At 43.2% G+C, this 18,971-nt stretch overlaps 1 protein-coding gene across 2 annotated transcripts in view; it reads left to right on the top strand.

The window, feature by feature from the left end:
• Positions 1 to 18,971, top strand: part of GNG12 (G protein subunit gamma 12) — a 137,873-nt gene that overhangs the window by 938 nt on the left and 117,964 nt on the right. The window lies entirely within an intron of this gene.

Genomic DNA, 18,971 nt, shown 5'->3' with positions numbered 1-18,971 from the left:
GGCATATCAATTAAAGCTAATTTTAAAACGCTGCGGCTGAAGTCGCCCAACACTCGCTCGTCCCTCGCGTTCTGTTTGTGTCTTGTAAACTTAAACCATTCATAACTTTCGGAAAGGACCTCGTGATTCTCGTTAAATCCCCGCCGTGGAGTGAAACTTTGGACAACTGGAAATCCGAGTGAAGGAACTGCCGAGGCCTGTCATCTTGTGGTCACCCCCTGTCCGGACGAGGTTGTATACAAACAAGCGCACAGTGAAGGAAATGGCCAAAAACCGGCGAGAAGGGAGGTCCCCTGCGCCCACGTGTCAGGGCACGTTTAATGGCTGCTCCGAGTGGAAACAAACCGGAACGTATTAGACCTTGTGGAGTCGGGCAAACTTCACATGATCAGTTTCCTTCCCATCAGTTGTTTCCTGTCCCCCCGGGCGGCCCCCCTCCCCCCGGTCTTTGCGGACTCCGTTTATATTTCCTGAGGCTGCTGTAGCTTCGTCTGAGTAGGTTGTCTATAAGGAATCTTTTGGACGTTGTGAGAGACGGGAATCTGTGTACGTGTGTTCTCTGCTTTAAAAGCGGAGTTTGGCTTTGTTTCTAAAGTGCTCGTCACCACACTGCACCATTGCTGGTGCGTCTTAGCCCTGCGTGTAAATTATCGCAGGATGGCGGCCCTCACCTAGGAGAACCAGGAAGGCAGGCAGCGCTAGAATGACGGGGTTGAGTTTAACTGTTGCCAAAACAGTCACATTCAAGTAAGGAACTGTTTTGATTCTTAAAAAAAAAAAAAACCCAAAGTGTATGTGTCAGCAAGCCGTTTTTTCAATAAACAAACTTGTGATTCACACATACATAATTTTTTAAAGTAATCAAACGTTTTACAGAGACTTCAGAGATAAGAGGACTTTGGGATCGACTGTTCCGTTTCTTTGCCTTCTCTAACAGTTAATTAGCACCATAAAACCCTGGTTTAAATCCAAAAAATGCCAAACAGTCTAAGGACTGCTCCTTTAGGCCTTATGAGAAAAAAAAAATGCAGTCATGTTTTTACTGTTTTTAACCCAGGTAATTCAGGAAGATGAATCCAGACAGAATTTAGCTTTGTCTAGAAATACATTAAGATGTTGGTCTGTGTTTCATAAGAAACCAAAAAGATTAATACTATAAAAATTTTCAGTGTAGCAGGCTCGTCTCATTTGAAAGCTTAGCTCTCTAACAGATTTGCAGTGTGGAGCTTATGTTGTCACTTGTTGAAGGACATGGGTGATTTGTCCAGTTGTGACAGCAGAAAGCTGTACAGTCAAAGCACTTGAAGAAATGGCTAGTAAATATCAGATTAATTTTGTTTTTTTATGTTAAAAACCTCTCACGGGAAAAAAAAAATCAGATTTGGAATTATGTCATTTATTTTGTTGGATTCGTGTTGCGTGTTTTTTTGTTTTATATGTCAGCTTAAGCTTAATTTAGGGAGGCAAGTAGTGGAAGTCAAATTTTTCTGGAGTCTGATTTGGCAGAGAGGCAGCTTAACAGTGGTTTGAGGTATGGTTTCAGTGCTGGACAGATGTGGATGAGAATATCAGTTACTTAACCATTTTCAGTCTGATTTGTAAAATGAGAATGAGTGTGGTCTCAATCTCGAGGGTTTTTATGAAAGTATGTGAAACAATCTTTGGAGAACACTGCACCTAATACGTGGATAATATTCAAGATTATTAGATATTTTATCAACTGACTCTAGCAGCCAGTCATCAGATAAAGTGAAAGATGGCAGTTTGAACCTTCTGGAAACAGAGACATAAAGAAGGCATCTGATTTTATAGATAGATATCAATAGATAGATAGTGCTTCTGGAAATACTAGAACAATTAAATTCCAAAGAAATTGCCTGGGTTTATAGATATCTATCTAGCCAACTATCTGTCTAAATATCTGAAATATTTGTATACATGAGTGCGTCATATATTTTCAACAGCAGTATGAATAATTACAATTACTAGAGTTAATAGTTTTAATGTGCTTTTAGTGTGAATTATAGTCGTATAATATTTTTAGAGCCAGGCAATCAGAAACATTCCATTAATCATATTTTAAATTTAAAGAGAACTTTATATTTAAAGAGCTAGGCTTATTAACCCTGGATAGGCTGTAAACAGAAATGTCTATCTTTTACCTAGTATAATTTTTCATTAACGTATGAAAAAATGTGACCCAGGGTATCTAGTTATTTTTCATGTACTGATGTCCAGTGCTAACAGATAAGCCATAAGAAGTGTTTAGGAATAATTAGCAGCACTATTTAACAGTAAAAGAGAAACCCTTTTGGAAATTTATAGATTTATCTTCTTAAGAGATGTTTGAAATTTGGGTTTGCATGCAGACCCAGTTCGTAAATGTTTTATAAAAGCATTGTGACTGATGGTAAATTTTTGTGAGACCGCGTGTCCAGTTAATTCAGGGAATACACTCATCACATCATTGACTCATTTGCAGAATTTTAGAAAAATGTTTCCATCTTTAAAACAAACCCTTTTAAGCACCTGTTGTTTTCTTAACGCACATCAGGTGCTTAGAATTGGGCTGATTGGAATCGCAGCTTGTGTCACAGATGACTTTTCATTTTACTAATTGTTCCATAGGGACTCAGAGATCATGCTTATAATATTTTTAAATAACTATAAGGGGTACAGCATTATTATGAATCATTTCTTGCCCATGACATTATACTCTGAAGCAGTGGAGGACTTGATTGAATAAATTATTGATTCCTTTCACTCTTAGAACATTATAGCACAGCGATGGATTCCAGGCTCATGCTTCTAGGTGTGTAGCATGTAGGCAAGTTCCTTAATACCTTTGTGCTTCAATGAGACGTTGGGAGGGATAAATGAGTTTATCTCACTAAAGCACAGTGCCTGACATAGTCTATGCTCAATAAATATTAGCATTAAATTATTGCTTACTAAGATTTTCTACATGTTATGAACATGCATTGTTTTTGTAACAGGAAAACAACCATATGAAAATTTAATGTTTCCCCTGAATCTAAAAAGGTTCAGTAATTGATAAAGTCCTATCAAGTAGTGTTTAAGAAGTAAGAGAATACCATCAGGCAATTGTCATTGTGTCTTTTAAACATTAAGTGGATTGCAGTGTTGATTTGCTCAACAAATTAAAATTCTCTTGGATCGCAATCCCATTTTGCTTTCTTATTAGATGCTTGAAAAAAAATCCATGATCCATAAAGTCTACCTTAGGATAAGTTAATAGCAGAAGGGCAGTGTGCCCAGTTATAGTGCCTTATTATAATTATAACTGATTTTTTAAAAGTTTAGCTATGCATAGAAAACAAAGTACAGACAAATGGATGGTGGAATTGGGGTGCTTCTCCCCACATTTTCTCCACTGAGCATGTATTCAGTTCAGTTGCTCATTCGTGTCTGACTCTTTGCGACCCTATGAATCGCAGCACGCCAGGCCTCCCTGTCCATCACCAACTCCCTGAGTTTACGCAAACTCATGTCCATCGAGTCGGTGGTGCCATCCAGCCACCTCATCCTCTGTCGTCCCCTTCTTCTCCTGCCCCCAATAAATAATAGTCTATTTGTGTAACAATCAGTAAAATCTGATTAGCTGTAAATAGCAGGATTTTGGTTTTGTTTGGGAAAAAAACACCAGCTTGCATAAACAATTGAAGGTTCTGGACTTACATGTGAGAATTATTTAGCAGTAAGAGAGACCCTTTTGGAAGTTTGTAGTAGGTTTATCTTCTTAAAAGATGTTTGAACTTCGGGTTTGCGTGCAGACTCACTGAACAGCCAACCCTGACTTTATGGAAATTGTCACTTCCCAGATCTGTTACATCCTAGCCCTGACTGGAAGAAGTGTGTGCATATGGCACCTGCCACATGTTAGAGGTCTACAAGATGGTCACAGGGGAAGACATACTGCACTTAGGTTAATGGGAAAGGTCAATAGGTAAAAAAATATATAGCACAATTGTGCGACTCCTTTGACGGAGCTGTTCTACGTCCTAAGCCCAAGTCTAATTCCTTTATGTTTATGATCTTGCGTAGTCCTCACAGCAGCACAGGTGAGGAAGCTGAGGCTCCCCAGGCGGCAAGATGAGACTGTGACCTGGGGTTGTTCTGACTGCACATCCCATGCGCTAAGCACTCTGCAGCCACTTCAGTGGAGTGCTAAAATTAGGGTGGGGGAAAGAGGGCTTTATGGAGGAAGCATTGTTTAGAAGCTATAAATCAAACCAAGAGAAACAGGAGGAGAGGGCTCCTGTTAGAGGTGAGATGACCCGCCTGAGGAGTATTACCAGCGCCTTGCCAATGGGCTCACCACCTCTGCAGCCATAAAAGCTGAAGCTTCTACAGTTGCCTCGGAGAGGCAGCAGACCTGAAGGGATCTGTATGGTTGTCCTTTCCCATCCCTGGACTCCCAGAAAGGACCTTGAGAGGAAGTGGGGGCACTGGCCATAAGTCCTACTCTAGAAGCTTACACTAGGAAGTCCTGTCTCCCCACTTCTCTCTTGAGAATATAGGAAAGAGCAGTGAGCCAGGTGGCTTGGACACAGGGCAGAGGGTGGAGGTGATTTGATCAAAGGTTGCTTCTAGATGGATTATTCCATTTAATCCCAAGTCTCTTGAAAATCATTTCTAGTGTCACTTAAATGTCTGGTTTATTGTGTCAGGCTTTATTGGGTATCATAAAACTGCTTAGCTGGGAGTGTCTGGTTGCCATCCTCTGACAAGGAGGGTTTTTGTCTTCTTTTAATGGGTCTGCATTTCAGAGGATCACTGTATAATAAAAACCAGGGTGTTGTAGACTGTTAAGACTTTTCATATTTTCAACTCTGCTGGAGAATTAGTAGCTCAAAGAATTTCTTTTAGGTCTGCTTTAGTGAATCAGTGGCTAAGTATCTTTTGTCGTTTTTCATGTGCATTTATTGTATGCAGGTGACTTTGGGGCCAGCAGGTCTTAATTCCCTTTGCTTTCTTACAGAATAGGCTACCATTCCGTTTGCAGTCAGTGTCATGTAACTGACATAGCATCCCCTTGGTTGACTGAGGAGAGGAGCGTAAGCTCTGATTTAACTGGGGTTGGTGTCATCACAGGTGCTCCCTGGAGAGGGCTCTGAGTCAGTGATCGTTGCCGCACTCACATACCATGTACAGAGAATTGCCTTCATTCCCAATGGCTGTGTGCAAACGCACGTGAGCCCATGGGGGTGGAATTTTAACTTTACCCATGTAGAATAACCAGGCTCTCGTTTAGCTGCAGATGCTACTGCCTTTCCTTGTGGCTCAACGGTAAAGACTGCCTGCAATTCAGGAGATACAGGTTCAATCCGTGGGTTGGGAAGATCCCTTGCAGGAGGAAATTGCTACCCACTCCAGTATTCTTACCTGGAGAATCCCGTGGAAAAAGGAGCCTGGCGAGCTACAGTCCATAGTGTCTCAAAGAGTCAGATTCGACTGAGTACTGAGCACACACCAGCCGAAAAGGCTCTGAGCACTGGACATTAACACTTTAGCCCCCCAACTGGAGCCCTTTGACTTAAGATCCCAAGCTTTCAGTGACTGCACGTTTTGTCTGCTTTTCCAGGAGAAGTTACTGCAGTTTAGCTTTCAACATGAACAAAAGAAATTTAAGGATGGAAAGAGGGATCAAAATCCAAAAACTTCTTGGACCTTATTGAGACATCGTGAGAATTTTATTGATATGAAACCATCGTGCCAGGTTTATTCAACCAGAACCTCAGACACATTGGCAAAGTGTTGAGAGCCACAGACTTGGTGCCCGTCCTGTACCTAAGCCACCCAGACTTTTGCACTCTTAGACCGTTGCCTGTACATTAGACCGTGAGGCTTCTTGTGGGTATGTAAGGTCACAGTCAGCTGCTCACATGAGTTGTCGGGGGAAGGTTGAATGTCTCGCCAAGGAGCAGAAGAGTTGAATTGTGACTTCTTGACAGGGCAGCTTTGAACAATAGATTGTTCACTGCACAGGAGTAGCTGGTCAAGGAAGTAAAGTTGGGGCTCAAATCTACTCCAAAAGCCATGTGTCCTGGGCTGGAATTGCCTCTGCCAGGAGGAGGGGATGCTTCTTTATGACTCTGTTGAGCCTGCAAGACTGGGTCCACTTGGAGGGCTGGCTTTTTCCTAATTCACACAAAGACACAATATGATGAGCAGCAGGCTCCTTCAGCCACAGTAACCCTCTAAATGCCATGAGCAGGCAGAAGTCTGGCACATAGTAGGTACTTAAATGCCGCTGGAATGAATAAATAAAACCACATTCTCTGCACACAGTGAAGTAGATGAGCGAATGTTCTTTTTAATCAAAGGTAAAATTGATGCTGTCTACTGGGAATTGCACATTTGGTGGTACATGTTCCCTCTGACAGGCTGCTGCTTCAGTTCATCATTTCCTAAGGGGCAGGTAAAACCCAGCACTTGAGACCAGCACTTGAAACAACACTGACATTGTTTACTGTGAGTTGAACACCAACAAACAGGCTTGCTCAGCCTTGCCCAATACCTGCGGTGGTGTCTCCTGAGAACAGACAGAGGGATCTGTGGTATTATTGACCAGCCATGGGCCCTCCTCTTGGGGACAGATGCAAAGGACAGTGACTGCAGGAGTCGGGAATCCACCTCTGAGCGGCTGCTGCTTACGTAGAAAGACTTTTCTAGTTTGGAGTGAGAAGTGGAGAGGTTTGTTGCTAAAGCCACCAATAACTGAGAAAAGGGATTTGTCTGTGTCCCTCACAGTGCCAGCTGGTGCTGCTTGCATGCTTTCTCTTTCACGTTGACCCTTTAGAAGCAGACTGTCAGAGTTACCTTCCTCTTGGCTCCTCTCGAGAGGTAATCTGCACAGCAGGTAGGGTCAGCCACATGTAGTAGGTCAGACTGCTAAGGCAGTGGTTCGAAGGATAGATGTGCTGGCTTGCACTTAGGACCTTGGCCTTCTGCTGTTTTTATGGAGTGGCCGCACCATGTGAAAAATGCCCACAGGTGCAGAAACGTGAATGCCTGTCACATTTCATCTGGTTAAATTCAGCTTTCTTCAGGCAAGCTCTGATTCTCAAGGAATCGCAGGAAGTAACAGTTCCTAAGAAGGATTCCCCACAGAATCTCTTGAGAGAGCAGACTTAACCTGTTGCCTTTACAGTATGACTATTTTATACAACTCCAGGAATCTCAGCTTTTCAGGAATATCTCTCTGTTGAATTAGGCAGAAGATTCCAGCACATGTGTTGCCCTCTTTTTCAACATAAATATTTAATGAGCAGCATGCTTCAGCCATTACTGTCCAAATCCAGAAAGCAAATAAATGCACCTGGCATGCTGCCTGGGAGGGAATCCTCGCGTTTCTTCCTTTACCTCTCTTTAGCCTCCAGGTCTCTGACTTCCTCCTGCTGTCATAAATGTCATGGGGCTCAGGGACAGCCACACCCCACAGTGACATCACACAGGGCAGAAACCAAGCTCTCCGTGCACAGCTCCTGAACCCTGGACTCAGATTCCTCTGATTTACTGATGCCGACGTGAGAATTCACCTGCCTCAACCCGCATTGCCTGGACCTCAGATGGCTCCTCAGCTTTGTGTCTTCCATGCTGGGCTTGTTCTAGTCTTCACGCTCCTGTGAAAAAATGCCTTAGAAATGCCAACTTTTCCATTTTTAAAAAATTGGTCATGTATATACAGTGTGCACACATGTGTGCTCAGTTCTATCCGACTGAGTCCTATCTTTTGCCATCCTGTGGACTTCAGCAATGTTTTTATACGGTATCCCCCAAAGCTCATAATCATATAAAAAGGTAAACACTGAGAAATCTTGCTCTTAACCAAGCCTTTACCACACTCTCTACCAGTTGCAACTTGTAAATATAAGCAAATATATATATATATACACACACACACGCACATATATATATCCTCATTTGCTCATATATATGAATGAGCATATATATCCTCATATATATATAAATGTTTTTCCCTTCTTTCACGAAAGGTGGTATATTTATATATATTGTTCTGTGTCTTGCTTTTTAAAATTAGTCTGTCCTGGAGATCTTGGTCAGCACCATTGTTTTCTAAAGTGAAGATGGACCACAGTTTATTTGACCAGTCTCCTGCGACTAGACCTTTGAGTTGTTCCCAGTCTGTCGCTAATACGCACAGCGCTGCAGCAGATAAAGGTGTCATTTTGCTTTTGTGCAGGTGAACCTAGAGGATTGATTCCTGGGAACAGGACTGCTGAATCACGGGGCCTATCATCCCCTCGGGAAAGCTTGCGTCATTTCTCCCTGTCCTGGCCACACGTTAGACGGCTTGCTTCCCCACAGCCCCACAAGCACGGAGGGTGTCAGCTCTTTTTATCTTTGCTAGTCTCAGTGGTGAGAAATGGTAATTAGGGTCAGTTACATTTTTCAATTGTGAATGGGTGAGAGGATTGAAGTCATTGTACGTGTTCTCCCATGGGCAGTCCAGGCCTGCCAGTCCCCCTGTGGGCATATGTTGACCTTTCCTCCTGAAGCAAGCCTCTTGCCTACATCACTGTCAGAATCTCTTAAATACAGACTCAGGAATGTGATAGCTCTTTTGGGCCTACGGGTAAAGTGGGCTGCCAAATTGTCAGTGCAAAATCGAGAGAAGTGGAAAGTAGGGTTTTATGCCAGTTGCTAATGTCTGATTTATAAATAGTTTTCGGCTAATGGTATTATTAAACTGGGACTTCTCCAAAACCATTATGAAGATGACCTTCTAGTCTAGAATTTCTCACTCTCAAACAAAAACGAGAGATTGAGAATATATAAATTTTAGTGGCATTTTCTGCAAAATCTTCGTAGAAATCTAGATTTTTCCTTTCACATGCATCTCCTGAAAGCTTATACATGCCACTTTTTTGTGTACCTGCTGAATAGGCCTCCTGTTCACCCTTTGATTTCACCATCAGAGAGCTGTCTACTCTTATTTCCAGGGTGAAAGAAAAGAGGCAAGTAAAAGTACAAAGTAAAGAGACCAGCCAGAGTTCAGGGTTCGATGAAGGGCATGAGGTTAGAGTTACACTGAATCATCTTTCTTTTTGAAATGTTCTCTCCGTTAGCTCTTGGGATGCTCTTTTAATATGAAATTAATTTTCATCTTTTTAAAATGAAATCCATCAAAAGAGAGAAAATCTTTGGTTGAGTGAAAAGATGACTGTGTGTGGTTTATTTTTTAAATTTTTTGCTTTTAGAGATTCATATGAGGCGGTCTGGTGTAAAGCTAGCTTCCATCTCCATCAACAAAAAGCAAAGCAAAACAGAACAACAGTCTCTCCTTCTCAGGATTCCCACATTTAACAGAGGCCCATGAAAGTTCTAGAAAGGAGGGTCTGGTTTTCCAAGCCCAAGTGCTCTCTTCTGAACTCCTAAATGTGTGGATTGTTAGCTTTTGAAGGTGGATTTTCAGCACTCTGGATGCTTTGTTTCCCTTCTGGTGCTCCGGCCTTTGTAGTGCTGACCTCTCTGCAGTGTCAGCTCTCGTAAGATAGGTGATCTAGCTGAGGATCTGTCACCTTGGGATGCTCCACTAATGGATGAATGAATGCTGCTGCAGGTGGGTGCCTTCTGGACCCGGGTGGGTCTTTGTGGTCATCCGTGTTAGGGATCCCATGTTGGACACAGGCCTGGGATGGAGATCATGTCAGCCCTTCCTTGGCCTTTTGGGTGATGCTCCGGCCCTTGTGCACTCTATGGCAGTGTGCTTGATGGTTTAAAGTGCGAGCCTTCAATGTGATTCACCTGAGCATGTCACCTGACCTCAAAGAGCCTGTTTTCCCATTTGCAAAACAAAGATAATGATACCATATTTCAACAAATCTAAGATGTCATCCATTATGCCATTGTACTATAGCTATACTATCAGCTGTAACCCACATCGGCCCTAAGAATGTATTTGTCTTCTCTGGCTGCCATTGCAGATTACCATAAATCTAGCCGCTTAAAGCAGCACATATGTATTATCTCACAGTTCCAAAGTCATCGTGGGTTTGGCTCTTTATTGTGCTCTGGATTTTACAAGTCAGGAATCTTATAGGGAGGCTCTGAGAAGAATCCATTTGCAGTTGTTCAGGTTGGTAGAAGTCAGTTCCTTGCAGTTGTAGGACTGAGGTTCCTACCTCCTTGCTGGCTGCCAGAGAGGGAAGCCACGCTCAGCTCTTAGCGACTTCTCTTTGGTTCTTGCATTGGACCCTGTCTCAGAGGCAGCAGTAGCACGATGAATCCTTCTCCTGCCTGGAATCTCTCTGAGGTCTCCTCTGCTCTCTCTGCCTCCACCAGAAAAAGTTCTCTGCTTTTAGGGCTCATTTGATTCAGTTGGGCCCACCTGAACTATCGAGGCTCCTGTCCCTTAATTTTATCTGCAACGTTCTTTTTGCTGTGAGATATATTCATAGGTTTCGGGGATTAGGGCAAGGGCATCTTTGAGGGGCCATCCTGACTACCACAGTCACCCTAGTATTGGAGATATTAAAATGTGAACAGAATATGTTTCTTAGAATTGACTAAATACTGTCTTTGGCTTAAAAGAACTGCTGCTGCTGCTGCTAAGTTGCGTCAGTCGTGTCCGACTCTGTGCGACCCTATAGACAGCAGCCCAACAGGCTCCTCTGTCCCTGGGATTCTCCAGGCGAGAACACTGGAGTGGGTTGCCATTTCCTTCCCCAGTGCGTGAAAGTGAAAAGTGAAAGTGAAGTCACTCAGTCGTATCCGACTCTTAGCGACCCCATGAACTGCAGCCTACCAGGCTCCTCCATCCATGGGATTTTCCAGGCAAGAGTACTGGAGTGGGGTGCCATTGCCTTCTCTGTTAAAAGAGCTTCTTAATGTATATAAAGCATTCAGGGGAGGTCGATGGTAGTGTTCAGGTATTAACTACTATCATTATAATTGATATTATGATTATAGTGCTCAAATAATGCCCATCATCTTTAATTTCAATTGAAGTTACTTTAAGAGTTATATGCATTTGACAAACCCTAATTGAGAGTGTAGGGTGCCAGCGGTTAATTCGATGACAGTGATATGATAGTTACTCCTTGAGTGACTCCTGTGTGCTGACATGTGCTGGAGCCTTTCACAGGCCTTGAGTAGCCCTCTGAGGTAGGCAATACGGGCTCCATTTTTAGGTGGGGAAATGGATTCAGAAGTTTGAATACCACTTTAGAGCTCAGCAGAAGGGGCTTCTTTCTTTGAATCCACGGCTGCCTGGCTTTGTAGTCTATGCTCTTCATGACACCATATTACCTCTTCTGATGCCCACCAGGTGTGTGAGCTGGAGGGGGTGGCCTCCTGGAAGGAGAAGGAACATGAGAGAAAAGACGTCGCCTTGTGACTTATCTCTCTTGCACTCAGATGTTTCTTTGCTATTAACTGTTTAATTCACAAAGGTAAAGATCCTGTCTCTCTGTCCTTTTTTCAGTTTTTAATAAACACAAAAATGATCTTTTTTCATTCACAAGGCATTTATACCTACTCTGTGAGGATACAGCTATGAACAATATTGTGATTTATAAGGAGAAATATATACGCAATCTTTGTCTACTTCCTATCACAGAACTCCTAAAATCTTTGAAATTTCCTAAATGATGAGAGCAATAAAAGTGTCTTTTGCTCTGTTATTGAGGTTACTTTGGGACCACACCTAAGGTTGGGGGCTGTTTGTCTAGAGAATAAACCATGTGATTAGAAGGGTAGAACTTTCGACCCCACCTCTCAGACCTCCAGGGAGGAGAGAGGGACTGAAGGCTGGATCAGTCACCCAAGACCAATGATTTAATCAATCATGCCTATGTAATGAGGCCTCCATAAAAACTAAAAACGACAGGGTTAGGAAGGCTTCGGTTGGTGAACACGCGGAGATGTGGGGTAAAGTGGTCTTTGCTAAAGGGGTATGGAAGCTCCGTGCCCTTCCCCCACACCGTTCCCTCTGCATCTCTTCCATCTGGCTGTTCCTGAGTCATATCCTTTTATAATAAACTTTGTGATCTAGTAGGTAAAAAGTTCTATGACTCCACTGTGAATCTGTGGAATCCGATGCTCTCTCCAGATAGTGTCAGAATTGAGTTGAGCTGTAGGATACTCAGCTTGCGTCAGCGATTCCTTGGCTATGTGGAAGCCTCTGCCACAAATTGGAGTTAGTGACCAGAATACTTTTGTATACTGTGTATGACTTTCAAAGGGAGGAAAGTTAGCATTGGGGAATTTCTATTTTTTAGACTATTTTAAGTGTCACTGGGGCAAAGAGGAGGGGAGAAGAGAAAGAGAGTGGTTTAGCAGAACTAGAGTATAATAGTATTGCCCTGAATGCAGTAAACCACTCTTAAGATTTCAACCTCCGGCATTTTCCCAGGACAGCTGCAGATTGTCTTAGGCGCTTCAAATTCAATTAGGCACCCTTGAAAACCAACCTTACCATCTTGCCCTTAAAGCCTGTTTTTCTTCCTGCCTTCTCTATCAGTGGACGTCTCTATCCACCCAGGAAGCTCTGGCCCCTTGAGTCATCCGAAACCCTTCCCTCTTCTCCTCCTCCCTCCAGCTCAGACACTCCTGGCCCCCACCAAAGCCTGCCACATCCACTTCCTAACTAGCCCACACATCTGGTCTGATCTCTGCTATCCCCACTGCCTCTCTGGATTGTCACCATGGCTTCCTAATTGACCTTTCCTCTCTACACTGCCATCAGGAGGGTTTTTCTAAAACATGGATTTGAATATGCCACTTCTTTGTCTGGCAGCTCCCCAAAGGCATCACAGCCTAGTAGTTAAGAGTTCCAAGTTCAAGGCTGCCTGTGCTTCTTACAAGCTCTGGAATCTTGAAAGAGTTATTTAGTTGCCCTGTGCCTCAGTTTCCCCATCTCTAAAATTGGTGTAATAATAGTACCAACCTTACAGATAGGCTATAGAATTTAAGTCAGTTAATATGTGTGGAGCAATTAGAACTGCCTGGCACACAGAAAGCCCTCCGCCCACAGTTCTTGATAGCATGACTGGAGCTCACCTTCCCTGCTGATCTGCACCTCATCCTCCCACCCTCTCAGTTTCACGCCAAGCTTGCTCTGCGATAGACTCTTGGCTAATGATCAGACACTAGGTGAGTACCCACACAGAGAGCATACATTTAGACCTTTTCATAGCAACTTGGCAGTCATCTTACATCTCTTAAATCTAATGAAAAATTGGACTTGCATTTTATATTTCATTTTTCTAGCAGTTCTTTTTATTGCATCTTATAAAAAGAATTGGTCTATGATGAATTGGAAATAAAACCGAAAAGCTGATGTTTCACCAAGGATAGTTTGAGAAGTGCTTCTGTGTTCCCACACACCCTGTCTAGTTGGTTCATCCTGGCCAGGTTATCGATATTCACTGTGTATCCTTAAATCTCTCTGGATTTCTTTACAGCATTTCCTCTGCCCAGAGTTTATTACACACTTACTCAGCACCTAAGTGCTAGGTGTTGGGATAGAAGAGTGAGTAAGATAACTGCCTCTACTCTGAGGAAGTTCCCCTCCAGCTTCCCAGTGAATTCTTGCCTGTGTTTTGAAACCTAGCATAATTTTGTTCTTTCTTTCACCCATTAAAAAAAATGTATTAAATATCAACTGTTTATGAGGCTCTTGATAACATTCTGCCCCTGCCCTTAAGGACTATCAAGTGGTGGGGGGAACGTGTGAACAGACACAAAAACAATGATAATAGGATGGGTGGTTGGGCTTCCAGGTGGCTCAATTTCCAGGCAAAGAATCCACCTACGAATACAGGAGATGCAGGAGACATGGGTTCGATCTCTGGATTGGGAAAATCCCCTGGAAAAGGAAACGGCAACCCACTGCAGTACTCTTGCCTAGAAGATCCCATGGACAAGGGGCTACAGTCCACCAGGGTTGCAAAGAGTCAGATGCGACTGAGTACATATACACACAAGGTGTGTGGGTTAGCGAGAAATGTGAACTGTGGGCATGGCGTATCTGACTTTACCTTGGCCAGACAAGGGGTTGGGAGCTCGGAAGTGGTTTCACAGGTACAGTGGAGGCAATGTCATCAAAAGCTGAAGATCCAAAACCAGGCTCAAAGCCTAGCTCTGCCACTCACTAGTGACGTGACTTTGAGTGACTGACTCAGTCAGTTCAGCTGCTCAAACAAAGGCCATAGGCTCTGTGGCTTATAAATGATGGAAATTTATGTCTCACAGTTCTAGAGGCTGGAAGATCCAAGGTAAATACACCTGCAGGTTCAGTGTCTGAGAACCCACTTCTGGGTTCATAGATAGCAGTCTTCTTAGTATGTGGGATCTATTTTATTTTATTTTTTATCAAAGTACAGTTGACTTACAATATCATGACGATTGGCTTAAGATGTGGTATACACACACACACACACATATATACACAAAGGGGAATATGAAAAAAGAATAAAATATCACCATTTGCAGCAACATGGATGGAACTAGAGAATATTATATCACTTATGGGGTCTCTCATAAGGGCACCAACCCCATTTATGAAGGCTCCACCCTCATGACCTAGTCACCTTTCAAGGTTCCACCCACCGTCACATTGGGTTTGTGATTTTAACTTGAATTCTGAGGAGATATATTCAAGCCATAGCACTCTCTGAACTTCAGATTCCTCATCTGTAAAATGGGGATAGCAATACCAATCCACCCATAAGACTGAGAGTCACCTGAAATTATTGTATATGTAATATGCCCAGAACCAAGCCTGACATCTACAGCTCCATAAATGTTAGATGTTATCACTCTGGCTGTTACCGTCTTTTTTTTTTTCTCCCATTGATCCGCTGCCTTAAGCACGTATTTAAATTTTCCCTTGTCTGGATTTCCAGTGGCACTCTTCAACCAGCATACTGATGACTGCAGTGAGTTGGTTAGTTTTACCTGCTGTTTCTCCACCTCCTCTCCAGAATGTATTGTGCCTCTTGAAGTTAGTGACAGTTTTTCCTCTTTCTACTGCCAGAGTATTCAAGTCATAGAAGACTCAAAGCATATTTAGAGAATTTATATATTGTATTAAAATTTAAATTTGAGCACTTCTTGTCGAAAAGCTTTGTGGAGTCCAGTTATTAAGGACTGAATGTTTATGTCCTCCCTAAACTCACAGGTTGATATCCTAACCACCCCCCAGCCCGCCACAGAATGATGATATTAGGAGGTGGGGGCCTTTGAGTGGTGATTAGATCGCGAGGGCAGAGCCCTTATGAAGAGGATTCTTACACTTATTATGAAAGAGGCCCCGGAGAGCTGCCCCATCCCTTCCACTGTGAGGGGCACAGTGAGAGGATGGCGTTTATGAACCTGGAAGCAAGCTCTTACCAGACACTGAATCTACTGGAACTTCAACCTTGGACTCCAACCTTCAGAACTATAAGAAGTAAATGTTTGTTGTTTAAGCCACCCAGCATATGGCATTTCTGTAATAGCAGCCTGAATGGACTGGTCAAACATTAGCTACTGCTTTTCAGATGGGAAACCTGAGGCTTCTTCTAAAAAGTTTCTGTTTCTTGTCCAAGGTCTTGGAGCTCGCGGAGAGCAGAAGCGAGACTTAGAACACCTCACGTCTCTTGTTTCCCTGTTTTGTGCCACCTTGTCAAATCCACCTTGTGAGCCAGGGGTCTGGCTGGGTGCTGGCCAGTCTCAGAAGCTCTTGTCATCTGACCAGCCTGTATAAGAATGGCTAAGTAGGCAGGAACCAGGCCTGGAGAGACCTCTAGACATACCCTATCTCCCCACCTCTCTCCACCCATCTTGCTACAGCTGCCCTAGTAGCATTTATGGGTCATACCCTTGGCAGTGAGCGACCACGTGGAAACCTGGGTTGGAGGTGGAGGACTGAGAAGACCTGTGGCGGCAGGAGGACCTTTACTAAGAGTGAGTGATTTGTAGCAGGCTACAGGGCTAAGTCAAGGAGGAGCCCAGTAAAGTCAAGAGGCAGGAGAGATGGGAAAACTCTCGTAAGGCTATCCAAAAGCAGTGAAGCTTTCTTAGACTTCTTTTCCCCTCCAGGAACATCCTGATGCATCTCCCTCAGCCCCTCTATGAAAGGGCCATCCTTGATCCTCTGCTGAAGAGTATATTCCGTGTTCTCATCACTTTAATTGGGTTGTAATCTTTATGATGAGGTCAGGGTGGAGTGGTGAATTCTGACCTCAGACTTCCTTGAGAAAAGTTTTAAATTTATGACTTCAGACATTCCTTTTTTTTTTTAATCTTTTCATTAGGGGGAAAAAAAAAAGGAAAAGAATTCTCAAAGGGAGTAGGATCTGTGGCTCAGGTCACCTGGAAAGCAGAAGAAATCAAGGGTGTGGTTTGTAAACATGTCTGCATATTAGGATCAGCTGGGGAGTGGTTTTTGACTATCAGGGAGCCCTGGCTGCTTGCAGACCTGTTAAGTCAGCCCCTCAGGCATGGGGCTAAAGGGTGGCCATTCCTGTAAAGTTCCCAGGTGGCTTCAGGGCACAGTCAAGCATAGACGGTGGTGCCGGAGGACGGCCTTCTTGCTCCCTACATTAGCGCCAGGTCTCTGCAGTGCTGGTTGACAGGAGAAGTCGTGACTTGGCCACCAGTGATTCTTACAGATCCTGGCTCATTTCCTTATCTAATTGTGGGGTTGGGAGCAGCCTTTGAGCACAGATCCTCTCTCTGCGTCAGCCACAGAGCCCCTTCTTCGAGACACGCTGAGCTGTACCATTGAGCTGTCTAATCCAGCTCTTCCCGCTTCTGAACAAATTATTGGTGTATCCTATTAGGTAAAGACAAACAGAAGTGTTCTAGAAGGAGAACGTCACCGTTCCACCCCCAGTGGAAGAGCACAGCTTCTCTGGGTGCAGGAGGGCTCTCAGTCAAGGCTTCTGTCTCTGACAAATCACACCACCCATGGACAGTTTTTTCCAGAAAGCTAAATCCATTCCACTCTTGTGTCTTCTGAGTCATGATCAACATGTGTTCCTCATGGCCAGACTTGTCACGTGGAGCCTAGGAACAAATTAGTGTTTGGGAGGAACATATATAGGCTCTTGACTTTTGATTAGAAATGGATTTAATAATCAGTGTTCATTTTGTTTTATGTCCAGTAGCATCTTTTATTTTTGCCAGAGATTTAGTAAAGGCAAAATTGTGAAATGTGAAATTCACTTTCATGGAAATGATTTGTGGATTTGTTTTGCTGGATACAAGTACAATTTTATTTTTAGAGAGAGGTTGTTTTTGGATTGAACGTCTATTCCACATAGATGTCCCCCTCCCCCCTCGAGAGCTGGAAGTTTTCTGTATGGTGATGCCTTCCAGAAGCATCTGAAAGTGGCAGTCCCTTGTAACTCTTATGGCCACACACCAAATTAAAATGAAATCTCTGGAGTGCCAGTAGGTTTTGAAACCCAACTTCGCTTTTTACAAATTGGATGATGAGGAGAGGGAAGTAACGTTTTTGTGTGCCTGCTCTTGACCAAGTATTACAGCCTTATAAAGGAAGTATAATTAGTTCATTTTATGGAAGAGGAAACCGCAACTCAGAGAAGTTCAGTAACTTGTCCAACTGCACAGATCATGAGGAGCAGAGCCATAATTCAAATCTGTGTGTCCATCAGACTCCACCATTCTGCTCTCTAGTACTAAAAACAAAAACAAAAAAATGCCCTTAACTCCATAAGGGTTAATTTTCTAGTAGCTTTAAGAGACTTTTCTTTTATCGTCGAGAGAAGATTGTCTTGAGAAGCATATAAAACATAAAAACACATAAAGGCATTGTAAAACCTGAGGGTTTAATGGAGTCGGCATGGATGGGAGGACAGAAAGTCCAGAGAAGAGAAAGTGGAGCTGCTTCCTGGCAGGTACCCTCTTTATAAAGAGCCCAGCAATCACTCATGTGCATTTGTTTTTAAACTGACTCATAACAGCTGCGAAGACTGGAATTATCAGTTCCCAGCTCAATTGTCTTTTTATTATTTGTGACTTGCCCGTGTTAAACACGGCGTTGTAATAGATAGGAACCGCCTTGCTGATTATTAATATGCTTTTGGTTGATGGTAGCATTGAATGCACAAGTTTTGGTTGTTTCACCAGAAAACAATGCTGTGGAAGTTTAGAGTAAATGTTGGAAAAGTGACAGAATTACAGTGTTGGCATTCTCCAGAATTTCTAAACAGGAAAGGCTCAGAGCTGGCAGGCTGCGAGGGGTACAAGGGGACAGATCTGGAAGTTGTGTATGCTAAGCAAGAACAATTTTTGTTTTTTTTGTTGGCCTGGCTTGCATGCTTTTGTAATAGTTTCTAGAGATGTTTTAAAATTTATACTTGATGAATTGAGACAGGGTTTACTGTCCATATTGGAAAAAGGGCTTCAGCAACGGCAGAGAGGAGGAGCCTATCTAGCAGAGAGATTAATCCCAACTCTGCCACTTGCTACTGGGTGACCTTGAACAAGTTACCTCACCTTTCAGTGCCTCAGTTTCCTCTCCTGGAAGACGAAGATTATACTGTGTCTTCTTTCTAGAATTATTATGAAGTGTAAGTTAATACATATAAAGTGCGTAGAACTGTGCCTGACACTGAGTAATCTAGATGCCCAGTAATTGTTTGCCATTGTTCTTTTAATTAGTTGGGAGTTTAATTGATCTAATTGCTGGGCCTGATGGAGACAGTTTGGGACGGGAATGTTAAGGTGCCGTAGAGCCAGCCTTTTGCAAGTTCTGCCAGAAGCGGTCATTCTGTTTAGCTTGATAGTTTGAAGTCCATGTGTTTTATTCTCACAGTACTCCAAATTTATACTACAGTATAGTATAGTGGGAAGATCGTTAAGCTATTTGTTAGGCATGTTATAATTCCAGCTGTACTTTCAAAAAATGTTAGATGTGGCCTCTGCTGAAACTGTATGGTCATGGGGCAAAGCTATGGTCATGGGGAAGCCAT

This window comes from Capra hircus, chromosome 3 (assembly GCF_001704415.2).
Source record: "Capra hircus breed San Clemente chromosome 3, ASM170441v1, whole genome shotgun sequence".
Lineage (NCBI taxonomy): Eukaryota > Metazoa > Chordata > Mammalia > Artiodactyla > Bovidae > Capra > Capra hircus.
This window is presented reverse-complemented; position numbering and strand designations above follow the sequence as displayed.